General features: G+C 36.0%; 1 protein-coding gene across 10 annotated transcripts in view; it reads left to right on the top strand.

Moving 5' to 3' along the window:
• LOC146755445 (rho GTPase-activating protein 32-like) overlaps positions 1-22703 on the top strand; it is a 329502-nt gene that overhangs the window by 187765 nt on the left and 119034 nt on the right. For 2 of the 10 annotated variants that reach the window (XM_085525581.1, XM_085525577.1), the window contains exon 1: positions 8571-8921. The exons of the other annotated variants lie outside the window; for them this stretch is intronic. The gene's annotated coding sequence lies outside the window, so the exon portion shown is untranslated. Of the gene's footprint in view, positions 1-8570; positions 8922-22703 lie in introns of those variants that run through there. 10 annotated transcript variants of the gene reach the window in all.

Below are 22703 nucleotides of genomic sequence, written 5' to 3'. Positions count from 1 at the left end.
CAAAAAGCAGCAGATGTTTGCTCTGCCTCTTGCTGGTGCTCTCCTTCAGTCCAAGTCAAAGAAAGTTTCAACAACCTTTTGTCATGGGAAGTGCTTCAGAACTGTGGAACGATCTCAAGCTGCACCGAAATGTTTCCACTGTGTTAGTGGCTTGTCTGAGATAATGAGAGGTAGTACTGGAAAGTGAAGAGCAATCACTCCTTGCGATACTGCTGGAGAATTTCCCTCCTGAGGAAAGAAGCTCATCTCAATTTTCACACATACTCAAAAGCAAGTATTTCCAATCTAAACTACCAATTTATTAAAAGAGGAATCTATATCTTGAATTGAGAGTAAGGTTATATTTCCAGAATTTCATTGTCTTTGGAGTAAATTGTAATGTGTTTCATTTCGTTTTGTTCCAGTGCTGATATGTGTGTATTTGCTGCTGGAAATTGTTACCTTTAGGTTTTGTTGCTGGGAAGAAGTATCCAATTGATGTGAACAGTGTGAACCCCTTAGGAAATTAGAAAGTACATCAATTCAGAGCACTTCAGAACACAAATTAAATATTTAGTGTACAGGCTGGATCCCTCCTAATGGAGAGGGTCTGATGTAAGCATGGCATCTATGATGTATAGCCAGTTTAGCAACTGAATCGTAGAATCCTATGTAAATAGACAACAGAGTGAATATTTTGATTTGAGACAAAAGAATAGGACGGTATGATAATTGAACTTTACAACAGTGAGAGTGTGTCCTCAGGGAATGCAATTTCAAATAGCTGAATGGTATTTCTGATGGGATCTGAAGGCTCTAGGTGGGCTGATGTGCAGGTTCGTGTGCTCATTGACTAGTTCATTGGTCTTTCAGGGGCTGTGCAAGTGGGTATAGAATTAGAAGGCCAGTTGTTTTATGATGTGTGATATATAGAGACCAAAGTATTCAAATCCTAAGGTGCTGACCTGATTACTGTCTGCAGTGCAGAATTCTGTTGGCTCAGTGTGTTCCTTGGAGTACTTTGTGTGCAATTATCTGCAGTGTGGTTTTACAGACTGAGCTATAGAGTACTCCAGTAAATATAGGTATTTCTTTGCAGGTAATTGCACATAGCTTTCTTTTAGAAATGCTTAGTCTTCAAAACCAATTCAGTAAAAAAATAATATCTAAATCCAGAGATAATAATTTGTCCTTACAAGAAAGCAGTGTGAACAAGATGGATAACAGAGTGCAGATCCATTCATGTGTATGTTAAAAACTGAGAGGGGACAGGCAGATGTTCCCTCTAGCAGACTGTGGGCTCCCACTCACAATTTGGACTGCTGAGCAGAAATTTGCCTATATATTCAAAATGATCTCAAAAATCCCTTTGAAAGTGTTGCTGAAAAATGGCAGAACAACAGAAGCTTTTGGACACAGGGGTATGTGTACAACATGTCACATGTTTTCGGAAAACACAGATGCAGCCTTAGCTTTTGTTTCATTACTGATTTGTCCTAATAAACAAATGGTTCCAGTAAACATCAATGGTTTCTGGAAAAAACACACTCCGAGAACTGTAATTGAATCTCAAGGTAGAAGCCAAGAAAAAGAAAGGGGTATGGAGAAATAGACTGACATAAAGATGATGGAGAGAGTCCTACAAGACACAAAATGAAAGGCAAGCAAAGATGCCCGAAGTGTTTCAATGCTCTGGAAGGCAGCCAAAGAGGCATTGATTTATTAAAGAGTACCATCACAACTTCCTTTTCTCAATAAGGTGCCATTAGCAGCTCCTTGAACAGTCTATGTGAGAGTGGTAGGAATTTCAAACAAAACACCAAAATAAGGCCTTGAAGCCAGTTACTTCCCAGAGCCATTCTGTGACCCACACTGGATTCAGGAACACCATCCATTGTGCAGCTCTGCAAAAACAAGGGGCAAGTGCCAGCTCTCACTGCACCTTACATAGATGGAGGTGAGAAATAACTACATGAATGGTCTCCTCCGTCTTTCTGACACTGTGAGGAAAACAGTGGAGACCCCGAGCAGCCTAATTCTGTGGCTGGTTCTGGCATTGTTCCCTAGAAGAAACATTTCAGGATGCAGAGAAACAGGGTGGTTTGTTTTTTTTTGTCTATTCTCAGTAGCTGTTGTAACATTGCTGCTAAAATCACAAGTAGCAGTGCTGGCATGCTCTGTGCAGATGGCTCCACAAATGTGCACGCTCCTTTCCAGATCATCACAGTGACATAACACTCAGGTATGAGAGTGCTCTCACCTTGTTAAAAATGGTAAGTATGTCAATGAGATGTAGCATGGATCTGTTTTATCAGATATGTAGTCAGAAATAAGAACAGATAGGATTGCTGTGATAATTTCTGTATGAAGGCGTTGCTGAAAGGTAGTCTGCTGCTTGATTTACTGAACTATTATAAGTGATAAAACTGATCCATTTGTTATCATCCGTGCATAAAGACTTCAAGATTTAAAGAGCCTGGACTAAATAACAAAGCAATTTATAAACTCATAAACTGAAAATTACAGGGAAGTATTACTTAAGCACTCATACTAACTTCTTATCTTATTGCTTATGATTATCATATTCTAAGTCTGACACCCATTTTTAAGTGAAATCTCACCTTTGGAAAGTCAGTTAAAGTAATAACCATAATCCTGTACTAATATATTGCACAAGTAAGACAAGTTTTTGTATTTATGAGCTTTTATTTTTCATATCAAGTCTCTCTATCAACTAATGTGAACTGATTTATACGCCTGCTAGCAGAAGCAAGTTGGCTAATGCCAGCTGAGGACTGCTCTTGGTTCTGTTTGGGAAGAGATCCTTACCCAAAGCAAATCTAAGTGTAATATCTTGAAGAGAGAATATTCCTGTGATTCATCAAACACACTAAAATTAGCAATAGTTGGTTTTAGAATGGCCTGTCTTAAGGAGAATGCAATGATGTGTCCCACTGTGAAGATAGAAATACTCATTTACCAGATTTTAAAAAAGCATTTTTACTATAAGACTGCTAGTGTTCACTGCATTCTCTTGAATCAGCAACTTAAGGGGCAGTGGATTGGAGTTGACTATAGTTGAGCAAACATTTGCAAGGAGTTAATCTGATGACATTAGCTGCTTTTTCTGCTCAGGAATATCAAGAGTTGTTTAATTAATTCATTCCATTTTATTCAACAATTATATTGATAAGTGGAAGTTCTTAATGAATAGATGAATTGAGTGCCATTGGTTAGCAGTGTTCAGTACTTTATATTCAACTTGGAATGTTCAAGCCGGGTTGATTACACTCTGAAACAGTCTTCTTTCTTTTTTGTTACGCATGGAAGCGTAATATCCAAACTGGTAGTGAAGATTTGCAGAGATAAGTGAGAGGTGTCCAGCATAAAGAAAATTAGAGAATGTTTGATTAATGTTGCAGGGAATTTAGTTAAAACACTATTTCTTAATAACCAGTGAATTCTTATACAGTTTTTGCTTGTTATGAGTATTCTGGGAAAGGATTTTGTAAACCTTTGTCTTGCTTTCATGGACATTTTACTAAAGAAAGGTAAGTCCATCAGTATCTCAGAGTGACCCCCATCCCTTATCAGGACTGATGCTGTAACCTAATTAACACAGCTTTTAAACAGAACAGGTTATGGGAGATTTTTGCAAGGGTAATGGGAGGATGGTTGGACGAGATGATCTTGCAGGTTCTTTCCAACCTTGTGATTCTATGTGGCTTTCTGGGTTTTCCTTGTCAGAACTACTGGCTGAATCTGTTCTTGCTAAAAGAAGTAGAGAAGCAGCAAAAGTACAGCACTTGTCACTGAAATTGTGGACAAGTCTAGGAATGGCCGCTAGTAATTGTAATGTGTTGGCTGCCTGAAGTGTCTTGTGGAGATGGAACTTTTGAATGTTGTGGGAAATAATATCATTTATTACAGAAAGAACATAGCGCATGTTAGGCTACTGGGCAAACCCTTCATGTTTTTTCATACTATTTTGCTGTGCAGTAAAATGAAAAAGCAAATTACATATTCTTAAATCTAAGGGAAATGGCGATCCATATAAATCCAATATATGTAACGCAGAGCCTGGAATCAGAGGAAGCTCTCGTTTGTCTCCATCCTGTTTGTCACACCTTGAGCTATGTACAGAATACAGTATGTTGGTCAGCCAAAACTCTAAACAGTTTTTAAAACTGTGGTGATGTTTTATGATCAGGTTGTTGGCTGCTACTCCTCCTGGGACAATATCCTGACTTTGCTATGTAGCAAATACATGCTAAAACCAATTTCTTGCATCAAGAGCTGTGAAAGTGCTGAAGTAATACAAATTAATTGGGGGAAAAAAAAAATAAAAAAAAAATGCAGTGAAAACACAGAACAGAGAGTTTATATACCAATTGAACTATGCATAAAGCTTGTTCTTCTACTGTACTGCTGAAATCCAAACAGTAAAAGCTAAAAAAAAGCAGCAGCTGCTGCTGTTCCCTTAAATTTTCAGTACATTAAGAGTAAATTAAGGTCTTGATTTCTTTTGAGTATAAATGCAAATATTTCTAGGTTTCTTAGTGTTTCAAACTGTTTTCACTACTTGGTATAAAATATATGAGATTTTACTAGTTTCACCTCATACGCAATGTGTCTGGTAGGTATCTTTTTCCTGCAACAGAATCCTAAGTGAAAAACAAAGCAAACAAACAAAAACTGGCATTTCATAATGCCAGTATAATCATAGCCGTCATGTTTTCTCCCTCCTCAATTCCTTTATTAAGCGGTTTTTGTTTTGTGTTATGTACAATTTTAAAAACAATTGAGCAAAACCCTCTGTTTAAAATCCAAAAGTACAGAGACTTTAGTTGAAGATAAGGACTTGCTACAGTCAGTGGAAGTTTTGTCATTGCTATTGGTGGGTCAAATCTCTAATTTCAATATTTTTCTGAGTATTTATGTAGCATTTGGCAAACTAGGAACTACACCATTCAGCACTAATATTTATGTAATAATCTTGCAGTTCCTAGGAGTCTTATCAATCTGCAAGATGAGAAACTTAGTCTTCATTTTCTTATCTTCCAGTGCAGTAAGTAGCAATATTGATGTTATTTCCAATCTTCTCTGTCATTAATAAATATGCCAAGATATGATCATGAGTTATGTGTCTTTAATACTGTAATGGAACTCATAATATACCCACAGCTTGATTTTTTTTTTATTTTTTTATTTTTAATCTGAGTTGTTAAGGTGCCAGTAAGAATATGCTGATCATATATAACTAATCTTGATTAATTATGGTCACACAAGTATTATTTATTTTTTCAGGTGTGGTGGGTTTTTTTTGTTTGTTTTTGTTGTTTTTGTTTGTTTTTTTTTTTTTACTATCAACTAGTTTTTAAATACCCTTAATAATTAACCATTCCATTCCACAGACAAAATATGTTATACTCCATTTGATGGTAAGAGCTAAATTAAGTTTGAGGCTATGATAGTAGCTAGAACAGAAATTCCATGTGGTGAAACTGAAGCTCCTGCCATTGGCCGTACATCATATATTTTTAATAGCATCATAGGAAATTGCCCATCATTTAACAAAAAAGTAGCATAAAATGAAATTTGGAACAGAGTTTCTGTTTGTCTGTTCTTTTGAAGAACAGCAAGATTCCCACTGATTGTAACAGCCTTTACAGTGCCTTTTTAGGAGGTGTCCTCACCTTTCCTGTTTTTGGATTAGTATTTTCTTGCTCTGGAAGAATTTGGCTAACATGTTCTTTGCTGGAGGAAGCAAAGGAACCTCTGCTGCTTCTTCAAAAGCTTCACTATCCTGTCTAGAATTTTCTTTCTTGATGATTTTTAAAACAGTCTGGAAAACATCTGCTGATGGCTTCTTATTTCTGTTATTTCCAAGTCTGACGTCACTGCCTCTTCCAGATGATCTTGGAGATCTCTTCCAATCCAAGCCATTCTATGATAATGTACCTCAGTTTTCAATCTTCTTTCTATCCAGTTTTTCTACCTGTGCAGAAGCTAGAGATAATCAAATGAACAAAGTGTTTAATAATAACAGTGCTAAAAATAAAGCACATCGAAAGATCACTTTGTGTAGCAGTGTTAGAAATTGTTCCACTTCTTTGAAGGAATAAGATATGAAGAATTGATTGAGTAACCAATTTAATAATGAACAGAATTTAGAATACAGAAAGATTAGTTGAGAGCCTTGGGACACAGTTCACTAAAATTTTATACGCTGCTTATGCTCAAAAACAGGGAAATTTTGATATAAAAGTGATTTATAGGCAATAGCTGTGCACAGCCTTTTATCATATTAATAAAATCTTTAACCGGTCTTTGAAAATTCGAAAGCCTCATCTGTTCAGTTGAGATGCACAGATCAGAAAGAACTGCTGGCTGGCAGATGTGCAGATGCATTATCAAAAAATGTATTTTCAGCTTAACCAATATAATCTAATTCATTCTAATGTGATATTTCTGGTTTATTACAGTGTAATTGAATGTAGAATAACAAAGTGCTCTACGCAGAAGACAAAATGAGGTGAAGTGCACAGGTTAAAGGTGACTAGGTTAGGCCAGCTTGATGGTTGGATGTTGGGGTTAAATTGGATGATGATTTAAAATTGCAAAGCAAATGAGAATGCTGCTCTTTTCCTTTTGAGGACTGCTTATTGTAAAGTGAATGGCTTTACTTTATGAAATTATTCTTCTTTAAGTTTGTATTTTCCTTGCGCATTAGTATAAGTCTTATTACTTTGGTAAATAGTGAATTGAATCTCTCTTCTGCTTCCACTAGAACAGGCAACATCATTCCTCCTTAAACTTAATACATCTCAGTGTATATATGTATCTGCGTATCTGTATCAATTTGTCTACCTGCATATTAGCACAAATTGCTTCCTGAAGTCATTGTTTCGTTTTTCTATCTTAAATCAGCTCTCAAGTGTCAGTGGTATCACAGTTATTTTGTATTCCCTCCAGAGGCTACTTTAAAACTCTCCTGATTACTGTTTGTTTAACAGTATGGATTTTAGTTTTCTTCCCCCAGTCGTCCTCGTTATAGGCTGCTTCAGCAGGTTCCTATCCATTTGCCACCTGCCCTGGTGCAGTGAATGATTATGCAATTTAGTTAATGTATTTTAATTATTCAGGTGATGTTTTACCTTATGTAGTTAGACCAAATATGCAGGAATTGACTGCAGCTTTTAGTTAAAAAAGACACACACACACACACATATATATATATATGTATGTCTTCTAGATATCTAACTTATATATATGTGTATATATATATATAGTATATGTATATATAGTATTATTTTATCCTGAAGAGTGCACAGTTTGTGACCAACGATAATGAATAAGTAATCAAACATAAAAATAAAAGCTCTGCATAATCTCATTCCCACAACCATTTGTAAACCTTCCTTTTTTTTTTCAATTTATGCATTGAGTTATTCCACGTACACTGTAGCAAGTGATGCACTTAGTAGGTAGTCTGTGTTTGTAGCTTTCTACATTAGTATCCAAAGCACATTATGGTGTCAGTGGGATGTGTTGCCGGTTCACAAGGTCAGCACTGATTTTAAAGATTTCTTGAAATCAAAGACAGTCCAAAAAGTGACCAGGATTTGTCTCATTTACACTGTAAAGTCATCTCTCACCTGAGGATGCTGTTAAACAATTTACTAACTGTGATGTGTATTACAGTGAGATGGGTTAAATGAGTTAAATATACTTTCTTGTTGAAAATAAGAAATGTCTAAGCTGCTTTAAGTAAATAAGCCTCGAGTTTCCTGTACATTCATTTATTTTATGTAATATGCTTAAAAAAACCAACCCCAATACCAGCAAAACCACTTTTTTATATTAACTTTGTTAAATATACAAGTAACAGTTTCCAGTTTTAATTTAAAAATCCACATTATTGCAAAAAACAACCAACCAGCCCACAAACCTACCAAAAATTGAATAAATTAGCACGAGTACTTTTACTGTTATCTGATTTACTGTTTGTGTGTCTCTCTTCCTCGTAGTGGCAGTTATCTCCGAGCAGGTCTAACAGCAGCAGCAATAACACCATGAAGTCAGTAGATGGCTGTAGAAAAGTATGTTGAACGCTCTTGTGTTAGAGTAATAAGATTGGGAAAGGCCTTGACCTGCCTGGATGCGGCTTTTATCTGAAGTACATTTAAAGAGATAAAGGAGAAGCAGGGTGCAGTACATGTTCCTTTCTTTTCTGTTGGAGCTTTGCTTTGAGTTTAAAAATTTCTCAAATGCAGGATTTGTGAACTGGGTCCTTTAGCAAGGAGAGGTAATGGCTTGAGTGCCACTGGAGTCGCTTGCTATTCTCTGATGATTTTTTTTTTCCCCTTAAGATACCTTCGAAATCCTCCTATAAATTCCTGCAGAAATTCCTACAAAGGAGGCACCTTTAGATTCCATAATAACAATTGGGAAGTGATATCTTTGCATTTCTTTATTTATTATTTCTTTTTTTTTTTTTTTTCTTTTCCCTCCCCCACCCCCCTTTTCTTTTTTTTTTTTTTTTTTCCTATCTCCAGTGTAGTTGGCTGCCTTTAGTGCACAGACCTGCTCATTAAATAGATACACCAAGAATTGTTACCTAAGCAAGCCTGACAGTAAAGAAAGGACAGACTGAGTTAGGAAGCAAAAAGGGAAGAAAAAAGACAGCCTGAAGCAAGTCACTTCACAGGCAGAAAGAGCCACTGAACGAATGCTATTCTCATAAACAAACAAACAAAAAAAGCAACAAAAAAAACCCCACCACCTTGTATAAGAAGAGAACTGTGAGGACTTGACAGAAAAAGGCAAGATTTTCTACCCACTGTTTTCAGTTTTCCTTCCAGACATACTTGGTGAAGTAAGGAGACTTCTGTTTGCTGACAGAGCCCTTGATTTCTTTCAAGATGATGATGTATTTGTGGGTAGGTAGTGTCTCTCTCTGTGTCAATCTTTTATTAGTAAACTGACTTTGAAGCTATAGATTTTAGTCAATAGTTACAGCATGTTTTCTAATATGTAAAGGTGTGGGTACTGCAGGATAGTTAAGCGCAGCTGGAGTACAGTCCATGTGCTTGCGTTTCCAATAGGAGTTTAAGCAATGTGGTTTATTAACGTTAAGCTGCAATTTATTTGGGGGGTTTGCAGGATGTGGCATAGTGCTCTGCTTTCTTTTCATTGCCTTAGAAAATGCTGCAATCGTATCTGTAGGATTCATGGTGTGGTTCAGTCGTAAAATGAACGCTGCATCACTTGTGGCTGTTTGGAATTTGCTTTCTTTGTAAGGGAAGAAACAGTTCTAACGTGACTGAAACTTCTAATTTGTGTTTCTTGACCTGTTTGTGTTCGTATTAGTTGTCAGGATCTTTCTAGGCGTTTGAAGTTCATGGCAATTGACAGCCGCAGAGAAAGAAGGAAAGAAAGAAAATGCACTTGTTCTTGTGATTTTTGTATTCAGCATTGTGCAGATTCCTTGCAGCAAAATCTGCTCACCTTAGGAATTAAAATAATGTCGTGCCGTGACATACATCTTGTGAATCAGTGCAGCTGTTAACCTGTTTATTCATCCAGGGTGAGACGCAGAACATTTTTGTGTGTAAATAGAGAAGTAAATCATGGAATGAATATGCATACTTGAAAGGCATTTTGCTATTCCTCCTCAAAGCCGGTGCCTCTTCTGGGGAAATATTTTAAACTAATCTCATTTGACAATCTGTTTATTTATTTATCTTAAGTGTGTGTAAAAACAGACAGGACTGCAGCTAATCTGACCACTTTCTCAGAACAGGCTACATAGGAGAAACATTCATGTCTAGCAGATATTATCAATAGATCTCTCTCGCTCTGTCAAATTGCTTGTAGTTCATTCTATAAATTCCCCTTTACGGTTCCTTGTAATTTGTGCTGATCTAAAGCACGGTGGTAACTTTTGTTGTCTGCACAAACAGCACTGCATACAGACCTAAGTTCCTTCTGTCAGTTCTTTCAGCTGTGTTATCATGCCAGGAGCTCACCAATCACTGATTTGGGCTTTCCTTTTTTCCTGTGCATGTCACTTTGATTTTCACAAACAGATATCTGTGTGTGTAACTGCAACCCTGATGACTTCTGCCTTGTTAATCCTTATATTGATTTATGGAAGCTGCATTTTTGCTAATGCAGGAACTAATTTCATTCTATTCTTAAGTTTATTTATAAGTTACTTAGCTGTAGTTTTCTTCTAGTTTTCATTCAACACTTCTGTGTTCTGCTGTTGTTAACATCATCCAAAACAGGTTCTGCAGTGCACAGTAAATATTTGAGGGTAAAACCTTTATTTGTTCCCTGAAATGACAGTAAGGTGAGAGAACGTGAATTCTTCTGTATCTTCCTGGCACTGGCACAAGATGTGTAAAAGTTAGGGCTGTTCTCCCCTTCTTCCCACCCCACCGTTCTCTCCCCAATAAGCCTAGGAGTCTTTATTAATCAGGAGACTTAATGAAATACATTTTACTGCAGGTAGTTATGCAGATCTTCGTTATTGCCAGCATGGTGGTGCATTTTATATTACTGATGAATTTTTTGAGCTATTCCTTTCAGCTATATATATGTATTCTAGGCAAAAACACAGCTACATATGTTTTTGATGGTATTCGCAGTTCTGGGTTTCCAAAGTTCCCAGTACTTAAAATTTAACATTTAAAAAAGTGTATTTCTTCAATTTTTATATTCATTTTACATCATATGGTGTCTCTTCCATTCTCAGAATTACACAGGAGATTGTCTTGTGGTGGTGTTTTTCTTTTTAGCCACTGCCACGTGTACACATGCATTCTATTCATTCTTTTTGTTCTATTCCTTTTTAGTTTAGCTTCACTAGTATAAGTGTCTTAAATAAAATCTTAAACCAAGATTAATAGGAGGAAGGAGAGAGCAAGAATTCCTTGCTGCAGCTGAACACTACTTCTTAAATTCTGGAAATAGACATCAGCTGCATTCATAGAAAACTGAAAGTGGAAAACTCTAAAGAGTGATTTTGGAACTGTGTGTATGTTAAGTGTATAGGGGTATGTGTCTGCGTGTGAAAGACACACAATGTAAACACGAAACATTTAACATATTCAAGTGCAATATATAACATATAAAGTCACACCAGCATTTGAAAAGCTCCTTGCTGGCACCACATCAATATTTTATGTTATTATATAAAAGCTCCACAGCAATATTAAAATTTAAACTAGACTATGTGTAAAAGCGTAGTCTTCAATGTTTTGTGTTTTTTTAAGATGCAAAATAAAGATATTTCCTCTAATTGAAAAAGCAGAGATTTTTCCATTCAGTCATTTCCTTACGTGACAGTGCTCACGTGTTGTTTCATTCTGTATACCACGTGGAAATACTTTACCAGGTTTACAAAGAGAACTGCAATAGCTTCCCATTTTAGAATATCTCACCAATAAATATCCTGTAATAGATTCTCTTTTTCTTCTGCTGATGATGTTGAGTTCCTTTTATGGCAAGGAAACTGCGAATACATTCAGCTAAACCAATCAAAACATTTTTGCAGTAATGCAACGTGCAGCAAGAAATTTAGTCTGTTGAATGGAAAAATCTTGATTTGTTCTTTATAAATACATATTTCAAGATTTCGTTAAGTGAGGAAAGATTCTGATACTGTGAATCCTGCCAAAGGAAATTGTTGTCTGAGCATTTAATACTGCTTGAACTACTTTTTGCCCTGTACTTTTGTGTACAGACACCTGTGAGATAGGAATCTGAATTAATCAATACTCGATTTTCTATTTTCAAAAACCTGTGGAATTCAAGTTTTACCAACTGGGGGTGCAGAGGGAAGTTGAAGGGCGTATATTCTGTGTAAGTTTAAATGATACAGACTCCTCTATTCTGATCCTCCTTTAGTCTAATATACCTTTTTTTTTTTTTTTTTTTTTTTTTTTTCCCAACATAAGATTGATGCATTGATGATGCAAGGCTTTAATTGCTGCGAATGACCAGACCCCTTTAATAGTGGAATTCACCTCACATATGTTCTGGTTTTCCTCGAGTGAATGACAGGAAATTCTTTCAGTTAGAGGGCTGAAAAGTTGCTGACCTCAGCATACCTTGAAAGAACTACCAGTGGATGAAATGAGTGCTGGTAGTTGAATGTTAAGACTGCACAGAAACTTTGAATGCTTTTACACTTCTCCAGACCTGTTCTTCCTGTGCAGTAATCTTCTTATTCTTCACATTCTGGAAAAAAACATAGCTTTTCTACCTGATGGCACAAGCAACTGCTCATTTCCCACACAAATAGTTTCATGATCATTTGTTTACTTTGTGGATTGAACTTCCTTAAGTCCTTCTGGTTAACATAAGAGAAGAGAGCGAAGGGTGCTGCATGCCGTTAAAAGTTAAAATCATGTGGAATTAAATGTTATGAAAAAAAAAAAGAAAATAATTGGTAAACACCTTCTGAAATTGATGGGGAAGTGTTGAAATAAAATAATAAACCGTAATAAGATTTTATAAATGTTATAAACATATAATTAATGTCTGTTCAGTCAAAAACATGTTTCCTTATTGTCAGTATGCTGTCCTTCTTAAAAATAGGGAATGAATTTTCAGAAATCTTGTTTATATTCAGTGAGGATTTTCAGTAGTGACTTCAGAGCAACACTGGATCAAACAAGGCAGAAAGCATGTCATCAATGAAGTAATGGAGTTTGTTTTTGACCAAAACTAGATTGGGCAGATACAGATAAACAAACAGAAAAAATAGGATATGCGGTAAAAACAAAGTAAATTTTTCTAGCGATGGAACATTATTGTGACAACTTTAAAGAAGAAAGATTTTATCAAAAGGGGATGGGGACACTAAAGAGATGAGCAGTTCACTAAGAAGAAATTAAAATCTTAGGACTCTTGCATTTGTTGTGAGGAGATGGACTTTGTGTAATAAATTCCTTTTGGCAGCACTGCATTTACTAAAGGTTTGTTTTAGCATTGATATCATATTAATTAAGTAAGGTATTCTTCTCTTACACCAGGCCTTTCCAACTGCATCACTAAGACAAAACTGTGCTATCCACTGTGTTTACAGAGCTAAAGACAGTTGAGATATATTATGAATTAAACTGAAAGAATAAATGAGTAAACTTGAGTTTAGATTTTGTTGCATAGAATGTATTGAGTGATCAAAATATTTAGATCCTTGAAATTAAGGGAAATCAAACATATTGGCTGAAAAACTGCAGGCAACTTCATAGCCCAAATGATCATCATGCTGCTTTCTACAGGGACCTTGAATAAAACATCTAGCTTCGTACTCTGCAGCTGATTGCCTGCCCATTGAATAAATATGTACCTTTTATTATTAACACAGAAAGATACAAAATGATTTAATAATAGAGAATGCTGATCTGAATATTAAACATCTTCAAGGGTTTCTGACTCAATAAACCTGAATAATAAAGTATTACAATTTATAAATCTGCAAACTTGATGGCTGAAATGAAAGGGCCAGCGGAGATGTTGAAAGAACATGGCTTACTAATTAGTAATATTAAGTAATAATAATTACTAATAGTAAGCAGAATCTAGGACAATTCTCAGTAGGCTGTCTTTTTGTATATGTAGGTGTGTACACGTAAGTGGGTTCAAAAATCATATGTAAGTATACATAATAATTTATATTGGAATACCTGAAATTAAAAATCACAGTAAGGTGCAAAGCATAAAAAATATGCAAGTATGGAGCCAGCTTTTCAATGTAAAGAGGAGAAAGATAATTTCAGTTTGGTTTGACAGCAACCTTTGTTCATCAGCTATATTACCTTGAAATTTTCTGTGATCTACTAAAGTATTTTGTAGAAGAACACTTTATTATTATAGAGGATAATAATGTGAAAAAGAGAATAAAGTAATTGTGCTCCATAATATCTGATGTTGCGTAATGATGGCCTAAGACAGCCTGGTAGTTTTGGTTTAAATAGTGATATAAGATGTATAACTTAAGACAGAAACATACATATACATGTGGGTACAGTAAGTATTGTTGTGCATTGATATACTGTGTATTAAGATTATATTAGTTGTGGTTCTCTTTCGGCAGGATGCCTGCATTTTCCATAAAGTTTGGTTATTGACTTATGCTGTTATTTTCTGATGATGCATTATATACTCCAAATAATTTACTTACTGCATATCTTTTCCCCCCAGAGCAGAAATACTGAGTCATGACCTTTAGCAGTGATTGAGCACCCGGTGGGAAGGCAGGGCCCACCCAGGGGAACTCAGGTGCATGCAATACTGGAGGGGCTGGAGTCAGGATCCACCCCTTACCAGACCTCATGTAAGGGCTGGCAGTGGAGGTGAGGGGATCTCTTGATGGAGATCCACGTGAATCTGAGGCTTTCTAAGGGTAAGCAGCTTCTTTCCTTATTTCTGTGCCCGTGGTTGTTGTATTTGAGCATATCTTCACTTTCTGCAGCCTGAGTGTTTGGTACTTTGTTGTCATTGAGGCATTTTCCATTGCATTACAACATTGCACTCCCATACTTTAGCAAGTTTTGTCTGTTTGTCCAATTAATTGTCCAGTTAACCTTGTCTGTCTTAATATCATTGGTTTCTGTTGCAACATCGAATGAGATATGCAGATGTCTCTTCATTGGGCCAGGAATGTTTATGAAAGGAAGAAACCAAACAAAGATTGCATGAAATGTAGTTTGGTGAGCACGATAGAGTTCTGCTGTTGTTCTGCTATGGTTGTCTGTTTGTGGTAATATTTTCTAAATGCCAGTTCTGTGACTGTGTGCTCAGTTTCTCTGCTACTATATGCAATTGCAAAAGTTTAGCTGCTGTATGAATGGCTTTGGTTTTCAGTACATCAAAATGATAAACAAGCCTTGATGACTCTTTTGGGAATGTAAAAACCTTGTTCATGTTTTGAGAACAGTTTCTCAGTTGGTTACTTTTGGTTGTTTATCTCAGTGAAGTATGTCTATTTGGGAATCTGGACAAGACTTACATGTAGAGCCTCTAAACAAAGACTGTGTACATTGGTCTTTGCTTTTTTTCTTAATGAAAGGGGAAGCTTAGGGGTCTAGGTATCTTTTCATATCTCCAGTTGATTTTGAACTTCTTTTCCTGTCGTCCTGTATTGGTTTCTTATTTTCCTTCCATTCCTAGATTCCTTCACCAAGGAGATGAATCTGTGTTTAGATCCTTCTAATAGCACACTAAGGAAATTCACTTATTTCTCTTGTGATTAGTAAACTTAAGTGTAATACCTTATGTATACAGAACTGACTGTTTCCATGACCAAATATACCATACTAGGTACTCTTTCCAAAAATGTGATTTGTGGTGAATTGGCCCTAGCTAGCAGGCAAACTCCCACTTATCTACTTGTTCACTGCCTGCTTCATCAGGATGGAGAGAAAATAAAGAACAGGAGTGAAAAGGCTTTGGGGTTGACATAAAGGCAGGGAGATTGCTTACCAATTACCATCACAAGTGGAACAGGTTTGCTTTGGGGGGAATTAAATTATTTATTGCCAATTAAAATAGTACTCTTTCTCTGCAGCTTCTGCCTTCCCACTCTTTTCCTATGCTTCAGGGTGGGTCCTCCGGAGAATACCTTTGATGTTTACTTGCTCTAATGTGGGCATCTCCATGGGCTGCATTTCCTTCACAGGTGTTCTTAATTTGCCATTAAGTTTCTTTTTCTTTAACTCTTTAAGTTTCCTCTGCTGTGTCTTTTTGTTCCCTCCTCCTCTGTCCTTCCAGATTTTCTGTCCTGTCTATATATATATTCATAGATATACCACCAAACCTTGGCCGATAATGTGAGCTGTGTATGAAGCTAGCTGTGTCTGGCACAAGGCAGCTCTCAGTCTCCCACAGAGGCTACCCCAAGTGCTCCCAAACTACCAGAAACTTGTCACATGCATCCAATAAAGGAATTAAGTCACCTAAGCATGGCAGACTGACTCTGAATAGGGACATTCCCAGATTTCCTAAGACTATTCTGTGTTTCCCTTTGTTGGTTGTCTTGGCCGTTTGTTGGCTAAATGGTCATTTTAAAAGTTTAATTTTTGTGGGGCATGCGTATAATAGTGGGGTGTTCCTTATCTAGAGGAAATGCTGGTATATATTCTAGTTTTACTTTTCAGTTAGCTTTTCCTCAAACACAATTACAGGAATTCAAGGAAGAATAAAATGTGACAACATATTTATGAATCACAAGATTTAACACAGACCAAAGCAGATCTTATTATTGATGTGCTTACTGCTTCATTAAATTCCCTTTAAAGTTTTCAGCATGGATATGGATCATTTGCAATAATAATTATGCAGTGATCGATTGATTGTGTCTGACATTGTACTTGTCATCTTGAAATGCAAAATCCATTCATTTTCAACTGTGTGAACATTTTTCTCTAATGTTATGCACCAGCATGCAGTGGTTTATTTTATAGAGAAGTGCATTTTTTAAAGTTTGAGGACTTAACATTAACCTTTAGCTAAGAATGAAGTATCACTTGTCATTTTACAGAAATGAAAACTGCCCAACCAGCAATTCCTTGAGATTAGAAAACAGTCTAATTCTAAAAAGATTCCTCAGATAAGAACGTATGCATTTCACTTGATAAATACATGTGTGTTATGAGCACTGCTTGCCTCATAGCTCTGTGTTTGAAACACAGCATAACGAGTAGTCTTGATAAAACCTCAAGCTTAAGATCTCTGCTTTTAAAGCTGATGTTTATTTACACTCTTTCCCACCTATACTTGCACTCACAGCAATAACAGTTAATTGTAACTTAGTGTGAAATGTAACCTCAGCCATTCTTGGACTTAAATGAAGCGTATTTAGTGTTTTAAATAGTGTAATGTCATGACAGTTTCAACTTTCTTATGTTAAAAATGCTTATAGTGATGAACAGGACATTGTCGTCTTCCTCTTGTTTGTTTGGGTGTTCTGATTTTTCAACACAATATTTCTATGGAAATTCTGGTGCAATGGATCGTTAATGGAGTAAGTGGCTGCAGTTAAAATGACGTGCATCTCTGATTTCCAAGCTAGAACAACAATCAGAAGAAATCTTGTGTGTGTGTGTGCTCTACTTGGAGCTTTTGCATTTAATCTTCTGCTACAAAATAGAAAGCGAAGGCCGGAGGTATGAATGCTGTGATGTGATTTGATCCAGAATCATCATCTCCAAAGGTAAAAGTCAAATTTAGGTTGAAGTTGGTTGAAGAAATTTGTAATAACTTCAAGTGATAGACTTTAAAGGTCTCTTTTTTTGTTCTCTTTTTTGGAGTCTACTTTTTAATCAGTTATTCAAGACAACTGAAATATTTAATCTATAGAACAAGGCTGTTATTGGTTGTGCTCATGCTCTTCACTGGTGTTTGAGCTTGTAAGTCATAAGAAGATATCCTATGTCAGTGTAAAAGGTTCTCCAGAGGAGCTGTGGGTGTTAAAAGTCAGATTGGACTTTGTGCCACCTAAAGTACTGGACGACATCCCTGCTGATGGCAAGGGAGTTTAGAGTCAATGATCTTTAAAGGTTCCTTCCAACCTAAGCCATTCTGCGTATGTTTCTGTGATAAAGTAGGTCAGGAGGCTAAGATGAAGGTGAATATGTGAGAGATCAGAACAGCTAATGCATTTTTGAATTAAACATGAAGAAATCGTGTTCACATGGTGTTGTGAAAGTTCTGCTCCTAAAACAATGTCCAGGGTGAACTTGGCTCTTTTGTTTTGATGTATCTCATAGTTACTTCAGCAGCGTATTAGGACTGTGTGGAACATGTGGTGTGTGAAATATTTGAGTACTTATTCCTTTCTAGAGTAGCTTAATGATGCTAATAGCATCACCCTTTCTTTTCTGTGCTTTGGGTAACACGTGGTGATGTCTAGGCCACCATCCCTTTCAAGCTGTTAATAGGAAATATAAATTCCAGTGCTGAGAGTAGATTTGGAGAAAGGTCTGATTTACTTTGGTGTGATTTTTACCTGAATTCGGGTGGCTTTGCAAGGGATAAATAAAAGTGAGAATATTGTTTTGTTTGTTTTTTCCTCTGTAGAGTATTATTAATATATGTTAATTGGTCTGTATATAGAGTTTGTACTGCGTATGTAAGATGAGTACTTCAGTCTTATTTTAGGTGGGATGACTGTGATTTACACTGGAATCATATCTTGTTAAGGGGACATTAAATATTTGACAGTTTTTAAGGTAGATTAAGAAGGTAGACATTATCAATTCCATTTAACCTTTTAAAACAGCGATTTTCTCAGTATGTATCAATATCCCAGAATCTCATGGATTCTGTATGTGTCTCTGCTTCTCTCTGAGGTGTAATATAGTTCAAATTTAGTGGGAAAGGACCTTGCTAAATTCAGGAAATTCTTACACTGAAAGAATAGAAAAAATAAGGAAGATGAGGTGCATTGCTATTTGGAAAGTACAAAAAGTAGAGAAATTCAAGGCTTGAATTTGGCTTTCCAGCAGGAATTTGGTTTTCCAAGACCGAGGTGCAAGGAGCAATGTTTTTTTTGTTGTTGTTGTTGGGTGTTTTTTTTGTTGTTTTGGTTTTTTTTCCTGCTGTCTAGTAATAATGCCGTTTGTTTCTAAATAGGTTAATGATTGATTTGTGCAGTAGAGTATCTAGCATGGCTGTCTCAATGAAAATACCTACACTAATGAATTATCTAAAGCAAAAGACTGCAGACATTCAGGGCCTGAAAGAATTGGATTAGTTGGTCTATAAATTTATTCTTGAATAAATAACATAGAAGTTTTTTTTTCATTAGTTTCAGCAATCAGTTATTTAGGAATATTAGGTATTAACGAGCGGTATTTTGACTTCTTGGTTGTGTTTTTTGGCATGTGTGTTTGTTGTCCTGGGTTGTGAGGATGTGACATGCATTCAAATATTCACATTTCAATTATAACTATATTTCTTGTGGTATCTGCAAATGATGAAATCCATTGTTTTGGAATATTTTCAATTTGTGGGAAATGAATAATCAGGAAAAGAGGAACACAAAATAAAACTTTATCTGTGAATTGAAACATCTTATTTGAATATACCAAGTATCTGAAATGCTTATTGGTGATTCCAAAGGGTTGAAATGTTTGAGGCCCCAATCTGCATTATAGGAAGAAATTTATTAATTTGCATGTTTTTGCATTCTGTAACAGGCTATTGAGGTGTATTTCTGTGATCTGCAGTGCATAATAGAAGTACGAAATGCATATTCCACAGTGCCTTTGGAATCAACAGTAAAGTCTCATTTTGAAATATTGTGGCTAATCTCAAACTGTGCAGCTGACTAGGAGAAAGAAAACCAGTTCCAAATATGAATAAATGATCTGCTACTTAATATGTCAGTGTATTTGTCAGGTTGGTAACATTAGGTTTGTCTGCATTCAATTCTATACCTTGCAATATTTGAAGTTTGATATCGTGCCTCACTAAATTTAATACATGGATCTCAGTAATAGAGGAAATCACTTTAGCACTTGGCAGTTTGTTATGCTGTATAAAACTGACTGCCCCACGAACACAATAACGATAATAAAAATTGTGGTCAGTAGGGGGATGTAATGTATTTTCTTAGCTTCAGCAAAGGTGCAGATGAGATTTATTGAGATTTTGCTGTTTGGGTGAGGATCAATAGAGCTTTGTTAATAATTTGTGGTAAGGGTTCCCTGCAGGGGTGTGACATTTTCCTCTAAACTTGGTAATTTTGAAAGCTTGCCTGGTGATAGCAGTGTCAAGTCCCTGTGTTTCACGAACATGGATTTTTGCATTCAACTTGTAGGAGTGTTTACTTTCAGAGCAATTACATTTGAAATCATTCAATATATTATGTGGTCTGGTATTGATGACAAGACTTGGTGTGTTTCATGAGAGTTTTACTTTAACTTAATCTTAAGCACATTCTTAAGTCTTCGGTTTTCTCCGTTTAAAGAAATTTCATTTAATAATCAGACTGTAAGGATATTCCTATAGATATATAATTTTTGTGGATTGAATTTAACCGTTTTCCATATAGATAGAAAATGATGATTTGAAAAATTAAATTTAATTCATTTAAAGAGGATTACAATCTTTCTTCCATGACTGCAGAACTAGGATTTGAAAGGAACTCATGCCAAAGTGTTTCTATCGCTGGTAGGACTCTGTATATAATTATTTGGTTGACTTATGTAGCTGTATTGCTTCTGTATTTTCATAAAACAAAGTCTTGTTCATTTTAGGTGCTAAGAAAGCTTTCCTTTTCTGCCATCCAAATGTTGATGGACTTTACTGATTGTTTGTAAGGAAATAGAAATTTGTCGGCACTTTGAACACTGGGACAAGGTACAGCAGAACAAGTTATTTTCAATGAGCACGCACAAAGTAAGATTTATGACTTCTGCAGCTCAGATGACATTTCTTACACAGTTGCTGAGCTACAGCAAATTAAAGGGATCCGTGAATACTAAGGGGTGTGTTTTTGTAATGAGGGAGAAGAGACAGAAGCAATAAGAAGATAATTAAGGTAACAACTTGTGAAAAATTAAAGTGTTTCTGTCTTTCATTTCTGAATCTCTGAGCATAAACTTTGTAGTTGTTAATTTAATTGCTGATGTTCTCTGTATCCCTGAAGAATATTAAGGATTAATCATCTGGTTCATTCCAACAAGAGATAAGGCCTAAGTGAATTGAAATTTTACCAATTTAACCCTGTCTTCCTCCTAATATGACATGATTAACATTTTTCAATTAACAACACATAATTATTTGGAAGGCCTCACTGCACTTAGGCCATTTTTCAGTTTTAGGTTGCCCTTTACAGGTATTTCAAAACTGAATAAAATGAAAGCTGTGTTTTTATTCTGCATTATCAGTCATGCCAATTCTAAGAGTTGAAATTTTTTATTCATTTTTAGTCTTCTTTTTTTTTTTCCCCTCCAACAATTTGTGTGCAAGCCCTAGGCATTCATTCTGAACACTTTCTTTAGCTGCCTTTTAAGGATAGGCAAGATTTTGTTCTATGCATATCTTCTATATACGTCTAGGTATCAACATTAATGCTGTTTGAATGCCGAGACCAAATGTAGGTGAAAGTAAGGGAAAGCATGAAGTGTAATCCATTTCCTTCGTTCTGTATGGCCATTTAAAGTAAATAAATAAAATTGAAATCCACTTCACTTTCTTAATGCTTGATACCTATACCTCAAGACCCATCCATGCAATCCTGGAGGCCTTCAAGGCCAGGTTGGATGGGGCTCTAAGCAGCCCAATCTAGTGGCTGGCAACTCATGGTAGAAGGTTGGAACTGGATGATCTTTAAGGTCCCTTCCAACCTGTGCTATTCTGTGATTAAGACTATGGAATACTTTAGTCCTAACTGTTATACAGTGACCATGATAGCACTTGAATGGGAGCTATTGGCTTTTAATGAGACAAGCAAACTCAGACTGTCACACTTTTGGAAATTTGGCCAGGAAGTATTAAAGCATTGGAAGTCAGGGCCTACTTTTAAGTCTGATTACAATGTAGTTAATAATATTAAATGCAACAATAAGGACACTGTGAAGTACAATAGTAATCTGGTACAAAATGATAAGATCCACAGGAAGCAAAGTTGTCCTAAGGTGTGAGTATATAAAATAGGGCTTCTCTATGCTGTCTCAGCCATCAAAAAGTTCACCCTGCCTTTTAAAACATGGATGCAGCTGTTGACAAAGTGGCAAAAACTATTGGCCAGTAATGAAATAATTGTTCATTTTGCCTTTAGGTAGAATTAGGAGAACTTAAAACACAGTATTTGTGCATTATATAATTTAGTATAGACACATAAATTATTTCATGGGACACTTATGTCATCCAAGTCAGGTTTTCGCTATCTTTGTGATGAATAATTACTTTTTTGTTCCTTACATCTTATAATACACATTAATTTTCTTCTCCTTAAGTCGAGCTATTGCCTTGAGGTATATGAGTTCCAAGTTCTTAAAAATAAAATAGAAATGCAAATATTTCAGTGTTTGGCTTGCACAAAGGCATTACAGAAATGATTTGCTGTTCATTTGTACGCCAGAGAACATTTATCTTTGTCATTCAGTTTGAGGGAGGACAGGTTAACCAATCACCAAACAACCAAAATTTGTACTGGGTGCGTTTTGAGGCAGTGTTTCAGGGTGCAACATTTGAAACTTGACCATGTGTAGGTTATCTTATTGCTCAGCTTTGTAAAAAGCCAGAAAGTCAGTTGTGTTAGTTTTTGCTGGGATGGAATTTTTTGTTGGTTTGTTTTTGTTGTTTTTCAGTATGTCTGGTATGTTGCTATGTTTTGCTTTTAGGAGAAAAACAATGTTGTTAACACACTTGTGTTTATAGTTGCTGCTAAGCAGTGTTATGCAGAGCCAAGGCTGTTCTCCGTGAAAGGTCTGAGGAGCTGGAAGGGAACAGAATGGGGACAAGGGGGATATTCCATACCATATGACATTGTGTGGAAGGAGTATTGAAGGGGGGAGTTCATTGCTTCCTCTACTGTTGATTGGGGGGCTAGCTGGGCATTGGTTGGGTGATGGTGAGCAATAGCTTGTGTATCAGTTGTGTGTGTGTGTGTATATATATATACATTTTTCAAAAATATATATAAATATATATATATGCATTTTTCAAAATGATGATCTTTTTCCTTTTCTTATAGTGAA

Source organism: Coturnix japonica, chromosome 32 (assembly GCF_054131305.1).
Source record: "Coturnix japonica strain WE chromosome 32, WE-NBRP24, whole genome shotgun sequence".
NCBI classification, from domain to species: Eukaryota; Metazoa; Chordata; class Aves; order Galliformes; family Phasianidae; genus Coturnix; species Coturnix japonica.
Note: the sequence above shows the minus strand (reverse complement) of the source record. Positions and strands in the feature narration are given on the sequence as shown.